The following is a 15152-nucleotide window of genomic DNA, read 5'->3' on the forward strand; positions in this document are numbered from 1 at the left end:
ATAGGGACAATGTCACTTTTTTTTTTTTTTTTTAGTTTCTTTGGCATATAACACAATATCTAACAAATGGGCACTTAATAAACATCTGAGTGAATGAATGAGTTGGGTCTTTTCATAAAATTTTCTTGATATTAGGAATTTGGAAGCAGTTCTATAAACCTCACTTGAAGATCCCTCTTTCTATTATAAAAATATGGAAGAACCAGAAGCTAAGAGAAGATCTTCTAACAGAGACCCATTCTAGGAAGAAAACATATAAGTGACACTTATTTTAAACACAGACCAATAATAAGCAGACAGGTTTTCTTATTTCTACTATATAATAGGCTTGCAGTACACCAAAGCAGCCTAAATAAAAGGACTAAATCTGTGTTAAGTGAAAAAAGCTGGGCTGGTAAAATCAAACAGTGGCAAGTGAGTTCCTATAATTATTATTTTTCTTCTTTTTTTACCTTCTCCCCTCTCCTCGTAATTCTTATTTTTTTCCTTATTTTTAAAGATTATTTTAGAGAGAAATAAAGAGAGGGAGAGCACAGAGGAAGAGGAAGAGAGAAAAGCAGGCTCCCCACTGAGCAGAGAACCCAATGTGGGACTCGATCCCAGGACCCTGAGATCATGACCTGAGCCAAAGGCAGACGTACAACCAACTGAGCCAACTGGGTGTCTCCTCTCTGTAATTCCTCACTGAAAATCTATCATCTTTTCAGGGGGCCTCATTTGGCAGAATGCCTTTACTGTGGGCATTGAGCAAAACACAAGTCAACAATAAAGGATAAGATGAAACAGAACAGAATCATGTAGCCTAGAACACATTATGGATCTGAATAGAACCTATGTCTGTATCCAGCCAATCCACTAAACTGAAAAGACAACTGCCATTTCCCAACCAAGACACAGAAAAGCAGTTATGAAAGCAATGTTAATTCCAAAGAGAAAAAAGGAAGAAAATAGAGCACACAGAAATAAAGCAGCATTTTTCAGAGCCAACATTAACTTCAATGCTGTTGTGTTACTTAACAGCACTGGAGAACATTCTTTAGAACCTAGTAATTTTATCACGTTTAATACAGACTGTCCTTCTATGAGACAGGCTACGCTTGCTGACTGTGGCCACCAAGCTGGTATAAATAAAACTCAGCTACATGGAAAGTGTGCTCATTATCTACAGATACTTCTCTGTCCCTCTTCTGTATTGTTAAGATTTCCTTTTATTATTTTGAGAGAGAGAAAGCATGTTGAGAGCACGAGAAGTTGGGAGGGTGAGAGAGAAAAGAAGGAGCAGACTCCCTGATGAGCAAGGAAGCCCAATGTGGGGCTTGATCCCAGGATTCTGGGATCATGTCCTGAGCCAAAGGCAGCACTTAACTGACTGAGCCACCAAAGCACCCCCCTCTTCTGTATTATTAACTAAATATAGGTAACTAAAATATTGAAGCTAGCTTAAGAATCCATTAAATGGAGCTTCAGTCTCAAGTGACCACATTTTTTTTTTTTTTAAGATTTTATTTATTTATTTGAGAGAGTTAAAAAGACAGATAGTGAGAGAGAACATGAGCGGGGAGGAGAGGGAGAAGCAGACTCCCACAGAGTAGGGAGCCCGATGCCTCACTCAATCCCAGGACGTGAGATCATGACCTGTGCTGAAGGCAGACACTTAACTAAAGTGTCCACATTTTAAATCATCAGATGTATCACAAAGTATTATTGTACCTAACCTTAAGAGATACCTCCAAAAGTTAAGTTTTCCTCTACCCTAAAAGGAAGCAGACTATCAACTCCATTCTACATACAAAGACAATGATTCAATCCAATTATTGAGATTAAACTCAGAAAAGTGTCAGGGAACTTTAAACAGGATTAAAAATTCAGAGTTTTAAACAGTGGCTTTGATTTGACTTCTCATAAAGCCTATACAGAAACGAAACAGATTTGTGTTCTTTCAATAGTCCTATCTCGGGGCAGGGGGGGGGGGGGGTGTTGGGTGGCTCAGTGGGTTAAGCCTCTGCCTTTGGCCCAGGTCATGATCTCAAGGTCCTGGAGTTGAGTCCAACATAGGGCTCTCTGCTCAGTGGAGAGCCTGCCTCTCCCTCTCTCACTCCTGCCTCTCTGCCTATTTATGATCTCTCTCTGTGTCAAATTAAAAAAAAAAAAAAAAATAGTCCTATCTCGGGGCGCCTGGGTGGCTCAGTGGGTTAAAGCCTCTGCCTTCAGCTCAGGTCATGATCCCAGCGTCCTGGGATCCGAGCCCCGCATCGGGCTCCCTGCTCAGCGGGGAGCCAGCTTCCTCCTCTCTCTCTGCCTGCTCTTCTGCCTACTTGTGATAAATTAAAAAGTCCTATTTTGCTGGTCAAATATACATAATTTTTCAGCCATCACTGTCATTCAAAAAGAAAGAAAAAATATTTCTGCCTTACCATAAAGGGAAAATACTGCAAGCATAAAACCCTATTTTGACTTCATAAACAAAAATACTGACAAGTAAAACACAAAGATAAATTTTAAACCAAGTAACTCTGAAGGGAAAATAAAAAGATTGGAAAGGGGGATAAGTAATATAAGGCCGAAGATACTATGATAATGCGAAAGGTAAAACTTTGATGTTACTAGTGAAAAGGGTAAAAATGTAGCTCAGGGTTTCAGTTACTGGTCTTAGTATAGCTCTGGTCCAAATCTAGACTCAAACAATGTTCTCTTGGGAATGGCATTAATGAGGAGAGGCAAAACAACTGGTAATATCACAATCTAGAACATATACCTCTAAAACACATGCCTCAAATCATCTAGTTTCTTTCTTTCCTTCTCTTCCTTAAAGTTAGTAAAAGAATAAGACAAAAATCACATGTTTTAGAGAGCTCTTTTGGCACAGGAGAGATCACGATCCTAGCAAATTTAACTTCAGTGTGAGCAGAAACTCAGAATGGAATATAAAGAGAGAAATATGGTAAGGTAAAGACAAAAGGGAACCAACCCATCTTTGTGGAAACTGGTTCAAAACACACAGACAAAACAAGAGGTTCCAGAACATGATACCCAAACCAGTGAAGGTTTTTGTTTTTGCTGTTTGGGGGAAGAGAGGCATTCAGGGATAACAATGGTTTAGCCAAGGCAGCAAGGTAAGAAAACAAGGAGGGTGAAAGAACAAGTAATTCATCCATAGCTGATGCTTAAGCCTGAAAGCAAACGAAGACAGCAAAATATAAGGCAGATGAGGTTAAAACACTCAGGTTAAAACAAATCAAAACAAAAAGCCTCTGTACTGGGAGCAAACAGAAGACATTAAAAGGTTATAAGCAGCAGAAAATAATAGATTTTAATCTTCTCTCAGCTGAAGGGTACAAAACTAAATGAAAGATTAGGAAAAGCAAGGCTAGGACAGGAAGATCAGTTAAAGCCCATCAGTTTTCAGGATGAGAGAGAACGGTCTCCTGAACTAAGAAAGTGGCAATGCTGATGGAGAGAAATTCAAGACAGAACGAGGAGGTTAAGAGTCTACATAACTTAAAATTACTGGGTGTTAAAGAATAAGGACTCAAGTCTAACACCGAGGTTTCTTGGCTTATGCACCTGGGTGGTATCATTAACAGGAAAAAAGAACTCCAAGGAAAAAATTTCCATGGAAAAAGTATTTTTGCTTTAGTCATGCTGAATCTGGGAAGCTAGATGGCAATCAAATGGAGATACTGAAGAGACTACTGAAGAAATGAGCCTAGAACTCCTCAGAACTGGAGACAGACTCACAAGTTGTCAGCTTATAGTAATAGATGCTAAGTAAAGCCATCAGGGTCTCTGAGTCTGATGCCTGTGGAGAGCAAGGTTTTTCTAAATGTCATCCAAGACAACTGACCAGAGACATCAGAAACACTTGGAATGTTTGCTAAAGTACGAATTCCATCCCAAACCTACTAAATCAAAATTTCTGCAGGTAAGACCCAAGAATCCACATTTCATTCATTCTTTTTTTTTTTATTTGACAGTGAGAGAGAGAGAGAGAGAGAGAGAAAGAGAAAGAGAAAGAGAGAGAGAGATCACAAGTAGGCAGAGAGGCAGGCAGAGAGAGAGAGGGAAGCAGGCTCCCTGCCGAGCAGAGAGCCCGATGTGGGACTCGATCCCAGGACCCTGAGATCATGACCTGAGCCGAAGGCAGCGGTTTAACCCACTGAGCCACCCAGGCGCCCAACAAATATGTACTGCATGACTATTCTAGACCTTAGAAACATAGCAATTACCAAATAAATAAGGTCCCTGTTCTCATCGGGCTTAAGTTCTAGGTGTGAAGCAGACTACAGACAAGAAAACAAACAAGATAACTTAAGACAATGGTAAGTGTTATGGAGATAATGAAACAGAAGAATGTGATAAAGCACAAAGGGGAGGTTAATTATTTTGTACAGGTAGTCTGGGTAGGTCTATGAAGGAAGCATCTGAGCCAAGAGTTGAAAAATAAGAAGGCAGGTGAAGATCTGGGAGAATAACATTTCAGGCAGTTGGAATTATAAGTACAAAGGCCTTGGGGCAGAAAAAAGCCACTATGGCTACAGCATGGTAAGAACAGGTAAGTGTAATATAAAAGGTTAGAGAGGCTAGCAGGGGCCAGATCATGAAGACTTTTTTAAGCCACGTTCTTAAAAAATTCTCCAAAGGATGTTTATGCCATTAAAGGATGTTTATGCCATTAAAAAATTCTCCAAAGGATGTTCTGCCTTCGGCTCGGGTCATGATCCCAGGGTCCTGGGATCGAGCCCCACTTCTCCCTCTCTCTCTGCCTGCCTCTCTGTGTACTTGTGATCTCTCTCTCTCTCTCTCTGTGTCAAATAAATAAATAAATCTTTTTAAAAAAATAAATAAAGTTTAAGAATGAAAGACAGAGAGGCAGAATTCAACTGAAATCTTAAGGAAAACACACACTAAGAGATGAAAAGGAGCCAGGAATCCAAGTGGAAAAGAAATTAGTGTCACTGAAATGTTTCAATTTCAAGAGAGGGGGTCAACACAAATGCTGCAAAAAAACTGAATAAAATAAGGATAAAAAAGATGAACAAGGTCTACCATGTTCTTCCCATTGATTTTTTTTTTAAAGATTTTATTTATTTGACAGAAAGAGATCACAAGTACACAGAGAGGCAGGCAGAGAGAGAGAGGAGGAAACAGGCTTCCTGACGAGCAGAGAGCCCGATGCGGGACTCGATCCCAAGACTCTGAGATCATGACCTGAGCCGAAGGCAGAGGCTTAACCCACTGAGCCACCCAGGCGCCCTCTTCCCATTGATTTTGATGGCTGCTGAGAGCCATCTCCACCAATAGCATTAGAAACAATAAGTGCCCACTCCCTGTGCGGGTATACATTCACCTGCTACCTACCCATAGCACATTGTTTCCTAGAAGTTATCAGCTAATCACTGTCCTAGATTTTCTTCTTCCCTTTTCCCAAAGAATCACAAAGGAAGAGTTAGTAAAAAGAACAATTTGTGAATATAGGGAGAAAATGTATTTCAAATATATTAATTATTAAATTTCAATTGTCACTGCCTTGATTACTTTCCTCCTAATTCTCTGTTATGAAGCTTACAGAAGCTTTCACAAGTCTAATCCAACTAGTTCTCCAAAGGACAAAGAATTACCTGATGCCCACAAGGCTGATCACATGCCAAAACCATGCATAAATTCTTACAACTGACATATGCAACAAAAACACTGCCACCACAAAAAACATGAACTACATAACTTGGAAAATTTAGTCATTTAATATAAATGTTGACACCACTTTAAGGTCCAATGAGCTTTTAGGAAAGAGAAAGTACTTTGCAGGTATTAATATGATTCCAATCATTAGTAGTAATAAATACTGCAGCACAAATATTATCAACATGAAATAAGCCAAAAGCAACCACACAAGGAAGATAACAAAGTGGTAAAGCAAACCAGTTATTGTACTTAAAACAGTCTATCTGTATTCTGTACATCAGACAAGAACTGTATAGAAGACTAGTAACGGCTGGGGCACTTGGGTGGTTCGGCCGCCTGAGCATCTGCCTTAAGCTCAGGTCATGATCCCAGGAAGTCCCGCACTGGGCTCCCTGCTCTGTGGGAAGGCTGCTTCTCCTTCTCCCTCTGCCCTACACTACCCCCCTGCTCTTGCACTCATCTCTCTCAAATAAATAAAATCTTTTAAAAAAATTTTGTTGTTGTTTTAAAGAAGACTAATAACAAGAGCAAAATTATCTCTAAAAAAATCTAAATATGGCGATTCACAGACCTGTACCCCTGAGGATAAAAATACATTATATGTTTATAAAAAATAAGAAATAAATTTAGAAAAAAAATCTAAATAGAATAGATAGAATAGACAGCTGAACAGCTGACCAAAACTTAACCAGCTTTTCTTCTCCCACTACCGACTCCCAATTAACAAATACCAATTAGAAATAAACTGCGTTCGGGGTACCTGGGTGGTTCAGTCATTGGACATCTGCCTTTGGCTCAGGTCATGATCCCAGGGTCCTGGGATGGAGCCCCGCATTGGGCTCCCTGCTCTACGGGAAGCCTGCTTCTCCCTCTCCCATTCCCCCTGCTTGTGTTCCCTCTCTCACTGTGTGTGTGTGTCTCTCTCTCTCTGTCAAATAAATAAATAAATAAAATCTTTAAAAAAAAAAAAAGAAAGAAACTGCGTTCTTTTAAAACCTGCTAATGCTTCATTTATTCTTATATTCTAGCTCTATAGGATAAGGACTTAAGCTGAGCTCTTTCAGAACCTTTGAGGAATCGTATTAGGTGCCAAACTAGTTTTTAACTTGCCTGCAAAAGTTTTTGAGATATTCAATAGGGAAAAAAAAATACCTGTAAAACATAGTATTGACAGCTATAGAAAAATGGTAGAATCAGAGAAATAGAAGAATCAGAACAATGGTCTCAGGGAAGAAAGGTTACAGAACACTTAACAACGAGTTTCATTTTTTCCCAAAAAAAAAAAAAAAAATACCCCAAAATGACCGCAAATTGTTTCCCAGGAAAAACAGAAGTCTTTGACAATTTAGAAAACTCAGAGTGTGACAAGTAAGCAAGCAATTAAAAGGAATGAAAGATTTTTGATGCTTTTGTGGTTAACAAACTGAGGAATAGAATAAAATGAGTCCTTAAAAAATACCAGAAGTGTTTTGACTATTGGGAGACATGACTACCTGAGGATTTTGCACTTTTTTTCTCATCTCTCCTGGGGTTCCTGATTGGATAAGTTCTTTTTTTAAAAGCACAGGAAAGTACTCTGGGAAATTTACTTTCAAAATTAGAAAGTGGAAACAGCTTTTCCAGCATAGGCTCAAACAACTGAACAACTCACAAGAGACCCTGAAGAAAAGCAAAAGAACACCTGGATTTAGGAAGCATCCCAGAATCTTTCCTATCATACTTTCCAAGTGAAAAATGATGAAATCACCACAGACTATTGTAATTAAGAGCTTTTAACATCAATTTTCTTTTAAGATTTTATTTGAGAGAGTGAGCAACCATGAGGGAGGGGGAGACTCCCATTGAGCAGGGAGCCCAATATGGGGCTTGACCCCAGGACCCTGGGATCATGACCTGAGCCGGAGGCAGAGGCTTAACCAACTGAGCCACCCAGACACCCCAACATCAATTTTCTTTTAAGTGTTGGAGAAAACAGATACATGCTAAGGAAATCTAAGGGAACTCTGAAAGGAGTTAAAACAGATCAAGGTTAAGAAATCTTTCCTATCTCTGTTTTCAGAAATAAACTCAAAGTTAGGAAGTAATGGACAAACTTCACTGGAAAGATGGAACACTTGCTACACTGCTAAACTAGCAACCATGGGGGCAAATAGATGGCTCAGTCAGTTAAGGGTCTGCCTTCAGCTCAGGCACTTCAGCTCAGGTCATGATCCTGGAGTCTTCTTCCGCTGCTCCTCACCCCACTCATGCTCTCTCTCTTTCTTGCTCTTGCTCTCTCTTTCAAATAAATAAATAAAATCTTTAGAACGAAAATAAATAAATAAAACTAGCAATCATGATAAGAACAAAAGTTAACCAAACACTAAAAGACTATTAAGCAAAATGTTTTCTACACAGAGTAAGGATCCAGCTGGAGGAAAATACTGAGGCCGGTGTATGAAGGTCTCTAAAATTAGACCCATCAACTGTATTCATGCACACACATTCAAGCCATGAGTCCAGTTATTTTTCCTACTTGCAAATTGGCAGCACATTTCACACAAGGACACTCAGAGTCCCTTATCCAGTCTTAAAAAGAGGCACAGAAAATTCTTAACAAACAACAGCATACAGTTTCGCAAAATTCTCTCCTCCTGAACTTCCTGGGATCATGCAACCAAAAGGCAACACTTTTTAATCCCTTCTTCAAAATACGCTTTTTCCTGAAAACTTTTCCTTGAGTTCATGAAAAGATCTGGCACAGGAATAAGCACTGCAGCATTCAGAAATCATTACCTAAACTGTAACTTTGTCAGTACTCAGGTTTATCTAACAGAGGTGAGAACGTGGTTTAAGTATCTCTGGAGCATGAGAAAGACTTCCTAAAAACTTTGCAGAAGGATTTAAAAGAGGATAACAGAAGGGTTTTTTTGTTTGTTTGTTTGTTTGTTTTAATTTATTTATTTGACAGACAGAGATCACAAGTAGGCAGAGAGGCAGGCAGAGAGCGAGGAGGAAGCAGGCCCTCCGCGGAGCAGAGAGCCCGATGTGGGGCTCGATATCAGGACCCTGAGATCATGACCTGAGCCGAAGGCAGAGGCTTAACACACTGAGCCACCCAGGCGCCCCTGGATAATAGAAGTTTAATAGAAGTATTTATCAATCTACCTATATTACGTCAGAAATTATTCACAAAATAAGAACTACTAATATATCTCTGATGTTGTTACTTTTTTTTTTTTTTAAAGATTTTATTTATTTATTTGACAGGCAGAGATCACAAGTAGGCAGAGAGGCAGGCAGAGAGCGAGAGAGAGAGGATGAAGCAGACTCCCCGATGAGCAGAGAGCCCGATGTGGGGCTCGATCCCAGGACCCTGGGATCATGACCTGAGCCGAAGGCAGAGGCTTTAACCACTGAGCCACCCAGGTGCCCCTGATGTTGTTACTTCTTTACACTAATATCAGAACCACATCCACTCCAATAGATACAAGATCCCCAATTTTTCCCCCCTCCCACAAACTGTTCTCTCATAGCCCTGGCAGCTTTCAATGTCCGGGCAAAGGTTTAATGAAAAATTTTAGGCTTTGCACCAGCATTTCCACAAAGTGTTAAAACCCCTATCTCACACCCTTGCCTTCCTAAGCTGGAGAACAGTGGCCAGGACAGCCACAAAGAGAAACTTCATCTAGGCGACTCTAGCCAAAAGGTCAACAAAGGTAACAAATGCACCAACCAAGAACTGAGAAAGGAAAAAATAAATAAGGGATAATCCACAGAACTCAGGCGGCCTGCTCCTTTTCTCCTCAGACTTAATACAGAATTTAGTTGCTAAAAATGCACCCCCAAAATGGATTTGTGGGGGAAAAAAAGGATCAGATGTTCCCAGAATGGACCACTCCATCATTGTTAGCGAAAGCTATTCTCATAGTTTTTGAACTCAACTGGCTCCACATGAATTGGGGGGGGGGGGGGATAACCCATACAGCCCACACTGTAAATATTAACATCTTCAGTCTCTGAAAAATTCAAAGGGGAACCAGCCTGTTCAGTGCCTTGGGGCCAAAGAGGTAAGGATGGTAACAGCGGTCTCATCAGGGAAATGAACACACACCAAGGGAAGAGCCTGATGCAGGAGGTAAAAATTCTAGTCACATGAGAGTTTAAAACAATCTTCGTCTAGGACTACCGACACCAAAGATCCCCTATGCTTCACCCTCTCTGCCTTAGAAGTGCTTCCATTCAATGAACTGAAAGCACAAGACTTCTGTCAAAAAGAGAAATGCGGCAAAAAATGACAGAAAAACAATCTCAAATTCTTCCAAATGAGTACCTCACAAAATCTTAGTGATAATTCATTCCACACTTACAAGGACAACCAATAATGATCAAAAATTCATGACAAGGAGAAAACTGTTGAGCATCCAATGCATGGCAACTTCTATGCTAAGTGCTGAGGACATAGCAATTAACAAGCCTATTTATTCTCATTAAGCTTACTTTCTAGTGGGGGACACCAAACATAGGTATGTTATAGGTTGCTAAGGGTAAGGAGAAAAATAAAGCAGAAAAGTAGGATAGAAAATTATGTAAAGGGGGGGAGGGTTGCAATTTAAATAACCAAGGAAATGTCACTGTTTGAGTGACAGTTGAATAAAGAACTGAAAGAGGTGAGGGGACAAAGTTATGCGTTTTTATAATGAAAAAGTAATCCAGAAAGATCTGGGGAGTAAATGCATAGCCCCTGAGGCAGAAGTGAGCCCGGTATGCTCAAGGAAGGGCTAGGAGATCTTAGGAGTATGTTGAGGAGGAAAGGGTGTTACAGATCTAGGGCTTTAAAGGCAATTGTAAAGTCTTTGGTTTTTATTCTGAAAAATCAAGGAAGCTATTTCCCCTTCAGATTCTTTTCCATTAAAAAATATCAAGCACCCTATTTTTACATACACAAGTTTTTTAATTTTTGTTTTAAATTGTGGTATTGGGGCGCCTGGGTGGCTCAGTCCGTTCAGTTACAGAACACTTAATTTTTCAGAACACTTAATTTTTCATTTTTTTGCCTTTGGCTCAGGTCATGATCTCAGGATCCTGGGATACATTGCATGAGCCCCACAGTGCATGAGGCTCCCTGCTCAATGGGGATCCTGCTTTTCTCTCTCTCTCTCCCTTTGTTCCTCCCCCTGGCTCATGCTCTCTCTCTAAATAAATAAATAAATATTTTAAAATAAATAAATTGTAGAGTTCTACAATATAGATGCACAGTAGACGCAAAGACAGCTGGAACTACAACTCTGAAATTTAACTTTTGCTGACAGTTCATCAGACATTTCACAAGGATTCTCTGTCCTCTCAACCCTATGGAAAACAGCAATAGGGGAAGAAAAATACAACTATAAAGTGAACCGAGGGGCGCCTGGGTGGCTCAGTGGGTTAGAGCCGCTGCCTTCGGCTTGGGTCATAATTCCAGGGTCCTGGGATCAAGCCGGGCATGGGGCTCTCTGCTCAGCAAGGGGTCTGCTTCCTCCTCTCTCTGCCTGCCTCTCTGACTGCTTATAATCTGTCTGTCAAATAAATAAATAAAATCTTTAAAAAAGATAAAAAAATTAAAAAATAAAGTGAACCGAATTAACCTAACCTACCACCTGGCACCCTATTTAAGTCATTTTTATCTTGAAGCTTCCACAAAGGGGGAAAAAGGAAATATTGGAGAAAGGAAATGGGGGGGGGCGGGGAGCATGAGAAAAAAAGAGGAGCCACTAACAACTAATTCAAGTGCCAATCTAACTACCCAAAAATACAATAAAATGCTAGGAATGTGTAATAGTCCAGACATAGAACCTGTCACCTCCTTCTTACCCAGTCTCCATGTGACCACCAACATCAGACAGAACTCAGGCTTCTCTATTTCAGTTAAGTCTATTTGAAAAAGATTTATGTAAGAACATTCATCCAACTGGGATCTGAATTTAAATTTTCCCACAACAAAAACACAGACTCGGAAAGCGATCTGAATACCCACGTTCATAGCAGCATTATTGACACTGGCAAAGAGAGGAAAACAGCCTAAATGTCCATGGATGAATGAATGGATAAAGTTGTGGCGTGTGCGTGTGTGTATATACATATAAAATACACATATAATGGAATATTAGTCAGCCATAAAAAATGAGGAAATTCTACCATTTGCGACAACATGAATAGGCCTGGAAGGCATGTAAGTCAGAGAAAGACAAACAGTATACAATCTCACTTATGTGTGGAATCTAAATAAACAAATGAAAAAACAAACACCAAGCTCGTAGAAAAAGAGATCAGACTTGTCGTTACCAGAGACAGACGGTAAGGTGAGGGGGAACTGCAGGAAGGTGGTCAAAAGGCACAAATTTTGTTGTAAGTAAATAAGTACTAGGGATGTAATGTACAACATGATGATTATGGGTTGCCACTGCTATGTGATTTATAGGAAAGTTAATAGGGTAAATCCTGAGTTCTCATCACACGGACATTTTTTTTCTTTTCTTTTTTTGTCTTTTTGTATCTATACAAGAACGATGGACATTAGCTGAACCTATTTCAACAATCATTTTACAAAATATGTAAATCAAACCATCACGCTGTGTGCCTGAAACATGAACAGAAACGTATGCCAACTACTTCTCAATAAACCTGGAAAACATGTGTCATCATTATCCAAGAACAATTCACTGAGTGAACGAGTAATTATTCTGCGGAGTCACCAAAATCAGTAAGTTTTAAGAGGCTCAAGAGTGAGTTATGAGCCTAATGTAGGCCCAACTTTTAAGCTCCAGAAACATCTCCCTGTATGTTCCAACTCGGATCCCTGTCCTCTAACAACTCGGATCCCAGCATGACTTAAAACGCTTCAACACGTTTCCCTCCGTTTTTCCAGGGCTTGAAGGTAAACGGAAACCCAAGGAACACATGGAGCTAGTCACCCCCAAGCACTACAAGAGCGCAACAGTTCTTAGGTCCCACCGAATAGGCCACAGGTGGCGCCAGCCCCCCGCCCTCTGCCCCGTGCCCCCACTCCCCCGCTTCTCGCCTGCGCTCCCCGCACACACTCGGGGCGTCTCGGGCCTTGGGGCCGACCTTCACGGTGGGTTCCGGCCCTGACCCACCGTCCCCAGGCCCGGGTAGCTCCAACGCGGGGAACCCAGGTCGGGGGACCTCCGCCCTCCAGCCCGCGCGGCCGCCACGCCCCCTCCCCACGGGCCGCCCGCGCCGCCCGCCCCCTTGGCCGGGAGGTGGCCTCACCTCACGCGGGCCGTAGCGGGGACGGCGCCCGCGTCTCCGCCCGCCGCCCGGGCCCACGGCCGCTCGGCTGCGGCTCGGCCCCGACGGCCGGCGGCGGCGCGCTTCTGGGGGCGGGCTCTTCTCGGCGGGGGTTTCCCCCGGGCCCAGGCGGGGGAGCAGGGGGAATTGGGGCGGGGGAGGGGAAAGGGGCTTGGGAAGGAAGGGGGAGAGGGGGAAAAAAGGGGGGAACCAAACCCGGAAAGGGAGAAAAGGGGGGAGGGGGAAAATCAGAAGGGGAAGAAAGGCCCTGAGTCCGCCCCCCGCTGCGGCCTGCGCGCTACGTCACCACGTCCGGCGTAATCGTCAGCGCGTCCTGCGCCCCGCGAGTACTTGCTTCCTCTGTGTCTCTCTCGGCTGCAGCAGACGCCCCCTATCTAGGCACCCACTCGCCCTGACTACCCACACGTTCTCCTCCTCGGCGCACTTGCACAAGCCACCACACTCTATATCTCGTTCGCTCTGTCGCTCCCTCCGCGTTACCTGTGCCTCAAGCCAGCAATCCAGATCCACTGAGATCCTCAGTCCCCCTTAAGTCCATCAAGCCTGTCAGAGTCACCCAAGATTTAAACATAATAGTAATTACTATAGAGTAATTTCAGTTTACAGAGCACTTTCAAAATAGCCTTGCACTCAGGACAGTAACTCCTGTAATAAATATTTGTAGTATGAATGGACAGAGATATGTGGTAGGTGGATGTCCATTTTTCCAGATGTAAAAATTTAATTCTATAGAAAGCAGGTTTAAGTCCATCTTAGTAAAATCACTTGCCACCCCCTTCCAAGATCTAGTTCTTTTCCTTAAGAGTCACTTGAGTTTGCAACTTCCCCCGTTCTGTCCGTTCTAGGCAGAATCAATTTAGTTATTGACCAGATGTATTTGGATCATTTACTCACTGCCTCCCTCAAAGAAGCACTGTAGTCTTACGTTGATAGAATTTGGCTATTAAATATTTACTATGTTGCAAGAACTAGAGGCAAAAAAATAAATACTTACAGTGCAACGTAAGTGCTTATAGAGATATGTTCAATGTGCTGTGGAAACAAGGAGCAATTGGTTGTTAGAGGTAAGGGAGACTGAGTAAGCTACGGAGAAGTTACATGCTGTGTGCTCTAAACATACATGGTGATGTATGTCAGTAAATTCTCAATAGAACGGGGGAGAGAGGATTCCCACACTTTTTTTTTAAGATTTTTGTTTGTTTGTTTGTTTTATTTATTTGACAGAGAGAGATCACAAGTAGACAGAGAGGCAGGCAGAGAGAGAGAGGGAAGCAGGCTCCCTGCTGAGCAGAGAACCCGATGCGGGACTTGATCCTAGGACCCTGAGATCATGACCTGAGCCGAAGGCAGCGGCTTAACCCACTGAGCCACCCAGGTGCCCCGAGGATTCCCACACTTTTAAACACTTATATTTCAGATCAGACACTGTGTGCAATGCTAGGAATATAATAATACAAGCAACAAAGATGGCTGGCTAAGTGACTGCACTGCAGACAGAAATTGTGAGCATGGCATCTAGGAAGGAATAGTCCAGAAGGGCAAATACTGGTGGAGGTACTCTGGCCCACAAGCAAACCTGTGTAGCAGAAATAATAAACTTTTGTTATGCCCCTGCTCTGTGTCAGTCATTGTCAGTGCTTTACAAAATTATTTAAATCTCAAAACTCTGAAATAATCATTACAGATCTATAATCCCATATCCAAAGTCCATCGGGCCAGACATGTTTCAGAATTCAGAAAATTCCAAGTTTTAGAAAGGTAAAATGATACACATTACTGTATATTTTATAATACCTCCAGGGGTATCCCATAATCAAATAATTTGTATCTCTGGAATAAAAATGTGTAAATCATCTCGGTACTATTTTTTAAAAGATCATAGGTAACCTCCCCTCTGTTCAGGTCACCATATGAGTTACAAAAAAACAAAGTGGACTATGGGGGTTTTTTGGATTTTGTAATCATGGGCAATCATTTTTCTATTTCTCCAATGAAGAAATGAAAGCGCAAGAGGTCAAGTAACTTGCCTAGAGTAACACAGCTAATAAAGGAAGAGACAGAATTCTGACCAAGGTCATCTGATTTAAAAACCTATCCTCCTGGGGCACGTGGGTGGTTCAGTGGGTTGAAGCCTCTGCCTTAGGCTCAGGTCATGATCTCAGGGTCCTGGAATCGAGCCT

The 15152-nt window shown here is 41.8% G+C and overlaps 1 protein-coding gene across 22 annotated transcripts in view; it reads right to left on the reverse strand.

The window, feature by feature from the left end:
• R3HDM2 (R3H domain containing 2) overlaps nucleotides 1-13097 on the reverse strand; it is a 158808-nt gene extending 145711 nt beyond the window's left edge. For all 22 annotated transcript variants that reach the window (XM_046011378.1, XM_046011376.1, XM_046011377.1 and 19 more), the window contains exon 1: nucleotides 12934-13097. The gene's annotated coding sequence lies outside the window, so the exon portion shown is untranslated. The remainder of the gene's footprint in view (nucleotides 1-12933) is intronic.
• Between the last annotated feature and the right edge of the window lie 2055 nt (nucleotides 13098-15152).

The sequence above is a fragment of the Meles meles genome, chromosome 7 (genome assembly GCF_922984935.1).
Source record: "Meles meles chromosome 7, mMelMel3.1 paternal haplotype, whole genome shotgun sequence".
Taxonomy (NCBI): domain Eukaryota; kingdom Metazoa; phylum Chordata; class Mammalia; order Carnivora; family Mustelidae; genus Meles; species Meles meles.